This window comes from Setaria viridis, chromosome 9 (assembly GCF_005286985.2).
Source record: "Setaria viridis chromosome 9, Setaria_viridis_v4.0, whole genome shotgun sequence".
In the NCBI taxonomy this organism is placed as follows: Eukaryota; Viridiplantae; Streptophyta; class Magnoliopsida; order Poales; family Poaceae; genus Setaria; species Setaria viridis.
Genome location: NC_048271.2, coordinates 2,061,531 through 2,068,852, shown reverse-complemented (window position 1 = coordinate 2,068,852; position 7,322 = coordinate 2,061,531). Strand labels below are relative to the sequence as shown.

Genomic DNA, 7,322 nt, shown 5'->3' with positions numbered 1-7,322 from the left:
TACATAGAATGTTTTTTTATGCTAATTATAAGAATTAAATATAAGGTAATTATAAAACTAATTACAGAAGTCTTGGGTTAATTCGTCAGACGAATCTATTATGCCTAATTAATCCATCATTTGCAAATGGTTACTGTAGCACCACATTGTCAAATCATGAACTAATTAGGTTTAATAGATTCGTCTCACGAATTATTCTCCATCTGTACAATTAGTTTTATAATTAACCTATATTTAATACTTTTAATTAGTATCAAACATCCAATGTGACAAGATGTGACGGGGGCTAAAGTTTAGCCTCCAAATAGGGCCTAAAGTTTAGCCTCCAAATAGGGCCTACGGGCTTTTCACGATACGGTAGTTACTTTCGGAAAAAAAGAAAGAACCCGAAGTTACATACTTACATGAAGTCTCTCTGTTTTTTTACCATACCGGTTACGCAAAGTAGATGGGACCTGTTGATAGGCTGGTATCTGATATGGTGAGCACCGAGCGGCAAGCGTGGTTAGCCCTCTTTCCAACTTGATTAATGATTCATGATATAGTTTCTCAGTCATCAGCTGTGGCTGATTCAGTCATTGGCTGATGAAATGGAAGCACACGACATGATGTGCTTAGCTTTTTTGTTACTACTAAACTTATGTTTTATCTACGCCCTCAAATAAAAAACTAATGTTTTATCTACTATGCTAGAGGTTACCCGAGTGATTTGAGGTTACTTCCGGCGACGACTTTTTAGATGAGACCTGGTAGGCACACGCACAAGCACTGGCAAGGTGAGCCACGATCATTTCAGTGTAACTACCTGAAGCCCAGTGAAGCCTTACAACTATAAAGTTTATTAGATCCAATTAGGAGTTCAAATCAACATTTCAACAATTCAGATTCAACATTTCAACAAATCAAATTTAACATTTTTTAAAAGTTAGACCAACATCTAAAACTACTGTATTCAACATTTTTTAAAATACAGATCAATATTTTGTAAGAAAAATACAACATTCAACATTTTTCACTATCAACTTCAATTTTTGAACAAATAAGATTCAACATTATTCCAAATAAGAATCAACATTTTAAAAAAAATATCTTCTTCCTCGAGCACGGGCACTGGCAAGCGGGTGCCATGCACGTGGCCAGCAGGGGAGCCAAGGCAGTGCGGGTGCGTGTGGGCGTCAGGCCGCGACAAGCTCGGGGGTGGCAGCGGCATGCTCTCTGGAGGTAACTCCGATTGAGGGGGAGTGAAGATGTATCCAACAGATAATATTACGTGCACGAATCTCAAATAGATAGAAGTTGGGTAAGAAAAAATTTCCGTAGGATATATAGGTTTGCTGTCTAAGTGTTACTTAAAAAAACAAAAATAAATGATAAGTGTTATAGTTATTAAAAGAAAAGAGAGATGAATGGCCATGCCTGGTTGTTAGGCTATGTGAGCCCGTGTCCTAGGCCTTTAGCCCATTTATCCGTGCGACTAAAAATTTACTTGACAAAAAGTACGGACTTTTCGAGATACGGGAATTACTTTAAAAAAAGAAAGAATCCGGAGTCAATGAAGGACCTGTTTTATTTCCCTTATAAACGACTTATCGGTGGAAATTAGTGAGAATTCCTTATTTCCACCGATTCTCGCTTGTTAAGCCACTTTAAAGATTTGAACTATGAGAAGTGAAAAGCGAGAAGCGAGAAAAATTTTACTTAGATTATAATCCAAACGTAGCTAAAAGAAACATATCCAAACAGGATCGGAATCTCTCTCTATTTCTTTTTACCATACCGGTTACGCAAACTAGATGGGACCTGTTGATAGGCTGGTATCTGAAGACGGTGAGCACCGCGTGGCAAGCGTGGTTAGCCCTCTTTTGAATATTGATTAATGATGATTCTTGATACGGACGGTAACTCCACATTTAAACCTCCCACCGCAACATATGTACCATGTTGCATGCAACACTCCAAACACTCCAAACAGTCCATGGTAAGCTAAGATCTATTGCAACATCTAGATACCGAGAATTTTTTTTTAATAAAACGTCGAAAAAAAGTTTGCAACATTAAGAATATGAAAAAAAAAATCTCACGGCCATCCGATCCAGAGAGAGAAAAAACAACCAACAAGAAGCACATAAAAAGAGATCTTGATGTTGCACAAACTGCTGTTGTATGTTGCTGTTGTCTGTTGCACGTGCGAACCAAGACAAACTTCTACTAGCATCACAATCCCTGCTGCAACATATCAAATCAACCCTTGCAACATCAGAAAACAAATATTGAAACATCACAAATCTCATACAGGAGAGGGGCAAGCAAAAATCAACAGGGGATCGTCATCAGCGACTCCCCACCAACTGTGCCTGGAAGCGCAGGAATCGGACGACGACTTCCTCCACTGGCCGTGCCTGGAAGCGCATGGAACCACCAACAAGACGCTGCAGGAGTCGACGGATGCCGGCGGCGGCGCAGACCGAGGAAGCCCGCCTGGATCTGGAGCACGTGGAGGCCGAGGCAGAGCTGTCCTCCGCCTTGCGGTGGTGCTCGAACGCGTGCAGGAACTCGATGAGGCTGCGGCACTCCGCCATCGCGGCGTCGGGAGCTGCTCCGCCTCCGCGGCCGGGCTGAGCTTCTGGTGCGGGTTCGGAAGGGGAGAAGGGGAGGAAGCTCACAGGGGGAACTCCCACGAGGGGAGGAAGCTCACAGGGGGAACTCCCACGGCGTGTCGCAGCCGAGCAACAAGGACGCGTCGGACGCGCGGATACTAGCATTATCGTTCTTGATATGGTTTCTCATCGGCTGATGAAATGGAAGCACACGACATGATGTGCTTAGCCTTTTTTTATTACTAAGCCTATGTTTTTATCTAGAGTGCTAGAGGTCACTCCAGTGATTTTTGGATACGATGATTTTTTAGCAATGTTTTTTTGGATACGATCTTTGCTCTCGATCTTGTTGATTGATTCAGAGCTTCATCCTTTCCGTTCACCCTGTAGCTAGAATGCAGAGACAAACTGCGCGACCAAGAAGCAGCGGTCGAGGTCTGCGCGACCAAGAAGCAGCGGTCGAGGTCGACGAGCAGGGCCATCAGCATCGCTGTTGCAACTACACCTACGGCAACCTCGGCGAGAAGTATAGATTTCCAGACGGTGAGGCCCATTGGGCGGCTTGAGGCCCGACACTAAAAAGCACGGCACGAGCACGGGCCTAGCACAAGGTGAATAGTGCCAGGGCCAGCCCAGCACGATGATAGTGCGGGGCCTGGACCGCATCCTCGGCACGTTGAGCCAGCACGAGCCCGGCACGATTTTTAAGCCAGTCCGATGCTAGTCCGATACCCTAGCAACCCTCTCCCAACCGTTAGATGAGCAGACGTTCCCCTCCCCACCGTTGGATGAGCAACCCACGAGTCCATATATATACAGAAAAACCCTAATTATTTACCCTCCTCACCTCCCTGGGTATCCAGCAACCGCCGGTCCGCCGTCCTCCATCTCGTGACGCCACCACGGCCGCCCCTCGACCCTCCCTCCCTGGCTCCCCTCACGCCTCTGTCGGGGGTCGTCCGCCGTCGCTACCTGGAGAGGCGCCCGCCGGTGCCGGGGGCCGCCGCAACCGCGAGGCGCGCCCGCCGCCGCCGGGGCACCCCTCCACCACCACCACCCCTCCCTCCCTCCATCATCCGTCACCCCTCCCTCCCCTCACTGCTCCGCCGCCGCCACCCCTCCCTGCTCCGTCGTCGCCGTTGCTGCGGGGGACGCGGCCGGAACCCGGGAGTCGCGCTGGTCGCCGCTAGGGGCCGCCGCGGGGGCCGGCTGCCGCCGTCGCCCGCCGGGGGCGCCTAGAGCTGGCCGCCGCAGCTAGTGCCGGGCCGGGTACTAGCACAGCAGGACCCGTCGTGCCAGCGGGCTGGCCCAGCCCGATAAAGAGGCCGCCGAGCCGAGCCTGGGCCGCCTCCTCGGCACGCGGTGACAGCCCGGTCCGGCACGAAAACCTTTCGAGCCTATTAGTGCTGGGCCTAAATAGTGCCGGGCCACATCGGGCTAGTGCCGGGCTAGGGCTGGGCGGCCCATTTGGAAATCTATAGCGAGAAGTGCTTCGGCCGGGCCGGCAGGTACTTCACGGAGGCGACCATCATCCTGTCACCGTCGCCTACCTCGTCTTCATCAGCCAGAACGTCTCCTCCGTCTTCGCCGCTGAGGCCGGCCTCTCGCCGGCCACCGTGGTCCTCGCGCTCCAGCTCCCCGTCCAGACCGCGCTCTCCTTCATCCGCTCGCTGTCCTTGCTCGCGCCCTTCAGCATCCTCGCCGACCCGTGCACCGTCCTGGCCGTGGCTACCGTGGTGAAGGAGGACCTCCAGCTCCTGGCCGCTCGCGGCGGGCCGCCGCTCGCTGGCCGGGCCGCGGTCATGGGGCCCTAGGGCGTCGCGTTCGCCTCCGGCTTCGCCGTTTTCTGCTTCGAGGGGTTCTGCATGACGTTGGCGCTCGAGGCGTCCATGTCCGACCGGAGCAAGTTCCGGCCCGTGCTCCTTCATGCCATCACCGGCGTCACCGTCGTGTACGGCTGCTTCGGCGCCTGCGGGTACCTCGCCTACGGCGACGCCACCGAGGACATCGTCACGCTGAACCTTCCCAACACCTGGTCCACCGCCGCCGTCAAGGTCAGGAAAGATTCCTATGGATACGGACCAGTTCACGATCGTGAATTCGTGATCGACACGGCCATGCAAGTAAGCAACCATGATTCCTTTTCCGTAGGTGGTGCTGTGCATCGCTCTGGCGTTGACGTTCCCGATCATGATGCACCTGATCCACGAGATCGTGGAGGCGCGGCTGTTCGCGCCGGGCGGGTGGCTGCGGAAGCGCGGCGGTGCTGCACGCGACGGTGGTGGCCGCGCTGTCGGCGATCGCGTGCTTCGTGCCGGCGTTCGGGTCATTCGCATCGTTCGTGGGGAGCACGGTCTGCGCCATGCTCTCCTTCGTGCTGCCCGCGCTGTTCCACCTCCGTGCAGCGCGCCGTGGACTGGGGCATCCTCCTGTTCGGGCTCTATCACACTCTAATTTTTTTTGAATTTCAGAAAGTGATTAGAAAGAATAATTAATCAATGATTTTCTTATAATTTTAAATTTTTTCCAACATTTATTTTCTTGATAGGAGAAAATAATTGGTTATTTTTCTAAATTAAATAAGATTGTCATGTGTGTTCTATTCATGTCGATGCATCTTGGTGTTTCATAAGTGCAAAAGGTTTCAAAATGTGCTTAGACAATGACCAGAATTTTTTGAGAATTTTTCAGCTTTTCCTGTAATTCATTTTCATTTTTCTAGAGCTTAATCCATTTTTGGAAGGCTTTAGAATCTTTTTGATTCCTCGTGTCCCAGACTATCTCTAAATAGATTAGATGCCTGCAACCTAGTCCTTATCGAGACCTTTTGCAGATCTAACCCCGAAGATTCATCTACTCGTAGTGACTATTCATAAAGTACAGAGTTTTTTCTCTACTAGCCCCTAAAGTATACAGTTAATCGCAAATAGGTCCCTACAATCTTTAGATAACCCTAGACCTCGTGTTTCATATCCGTTTAAGCTCGTTCTTGCTGCGTTAGTTTCGTCTCATCATAAAGTACGAGCTAATCCTGATGTTTACCTTAATATGTGTTTTAAGAATTTATTCTAAAATTAATTTGATTAATTTTATTTGAATACCCTTTCTTAATAAAATATAATTAGGGTGTACATATCGGTTTTTCATAGCTCAATATTAATTTGAATAATACTATTTAACCTTGCTTTCTAATAAAATCTAATTAGAGCTCCACTTCGGTTTTCATAATAGAAGTTCAATTGATTAATGTTCATTCAATTTGCTTTCTAAATAAAAGTTACATAGGCTATATCTCGAGTGTTCGTAATTAAATATTAATTTGGCTAAATACAAATAGAAATGTGTTTTTAATTATAATTTGGTTAGTTAAACACGAATCAAAAGGTATGCGCTTAGGTGTTCCCACATATGATATCTTTTCCGAATTAAATGTTTAAAGTGGTATAAACTATACATGAACATTTGTACCTAAAATTTGGCTAAGCTTTACTTCATTTTTAAAAATAAAAATATAATATGAGTTAATTCTAACATAGGATATTCTTTGAAATATCATCCACATTGATTTCTACATTTAAAATGTAAGAAGCACATAGCTCTTTTCTTTTATAAACCCAAATCTTTTAATAGTGTATCTTCTCAACCAAAGCTTCATTTTAGTTGGTTCTTGTTGTGTTAATCTTCTTATCATGAGCTATAGTTTAGCAACGTTGTTTCTCCATGTTTCGTATTTTTGATAATAAATATGGTATTAATTCTGATTAATACTTATTTACTTAGCTTTTCTAATTAAAAACTATTTAGGTTTATACATCAGTTTTCTTTAAGCAAGTGTTAATATGATTAATACCAACATGAATGAGTTCATAACTATAACCTGTATAGTTCAATGCGACATATAAAGTTAACGATTAGATGTTATTACATATAGTTTATTTTCCAAAGTTAAATATTTAAATGGCATAATTTATACATCAATATCTATAAATAAAAGTTGATTAGGTTTTATATCATCATTTTAGATACAAATATGATTTGAATTAACTCTAACTTAGAATATTTTCTAAAAGTACCCTTTACATGTTTTTCTAATTAAAAATAACTGCAGCGTGTAGCTCTTGTATATTTCAACGGTACCATCTTTCTTAGTGTTTTATGCACCTTAGTGATCCTAGAATCGAGCCCTATCCTTTAGTACGCTCTTTTAAAGCTTTTTTTTGGTTGGTGTATTGTTCTTAGTTGTACTTGTTTGTTTGTTTTGTATGTTTTTGCCGATGTTTGCTTTAGGTAGAAGGATTGTTATTCGAAAGCTTTGAAGATTAAGAGTTTTAAGAGAGCAAGAGCTAAAGAGCAATAAGAGTAACTTTTCGTTAGAGAAAGGCAAGTGTCCCTAACAATTCTTCTGTCTATGCTTATTTACAATAATACCATGCATTAATTGGAACATGAAGAACCACCCGCGAAAACAATGCAACCACAAGAACTACATGACTTTGATCTTGGCTAATTAATTAGAGACTCTAGTTTCGGATAATCTTAGTACCGGTCGTAACACCACCCAGCCGGTACTAAAGGGGCACCTTTAGTACTGGGTGGTGTTACGACTTGGTACTAAAAGGCCTCCGGGGGTCCCAAAATGCTAATATCAGTACTGGATCAAAATATGACGGTACTGAAGGAGTGGACGAAAGGTCGTTTTTCTAGTAGTGTGGGATCTATAGGGCT

General features: G+C 45.5%; 1 pseudogene; it reads left to right on the top strand.

The window, feature by feature from the left end:
- Positions 1-2,992: 2,992 nt before the first annotated feature.
- LOC117839124 (amino acid transporter ANT1-like) lies at positions 2,993-5,061 on the top strand (annotated as a pseudogene).
- Positions 5,062-7,322: the final 2,261 nt, after the last annotated feature.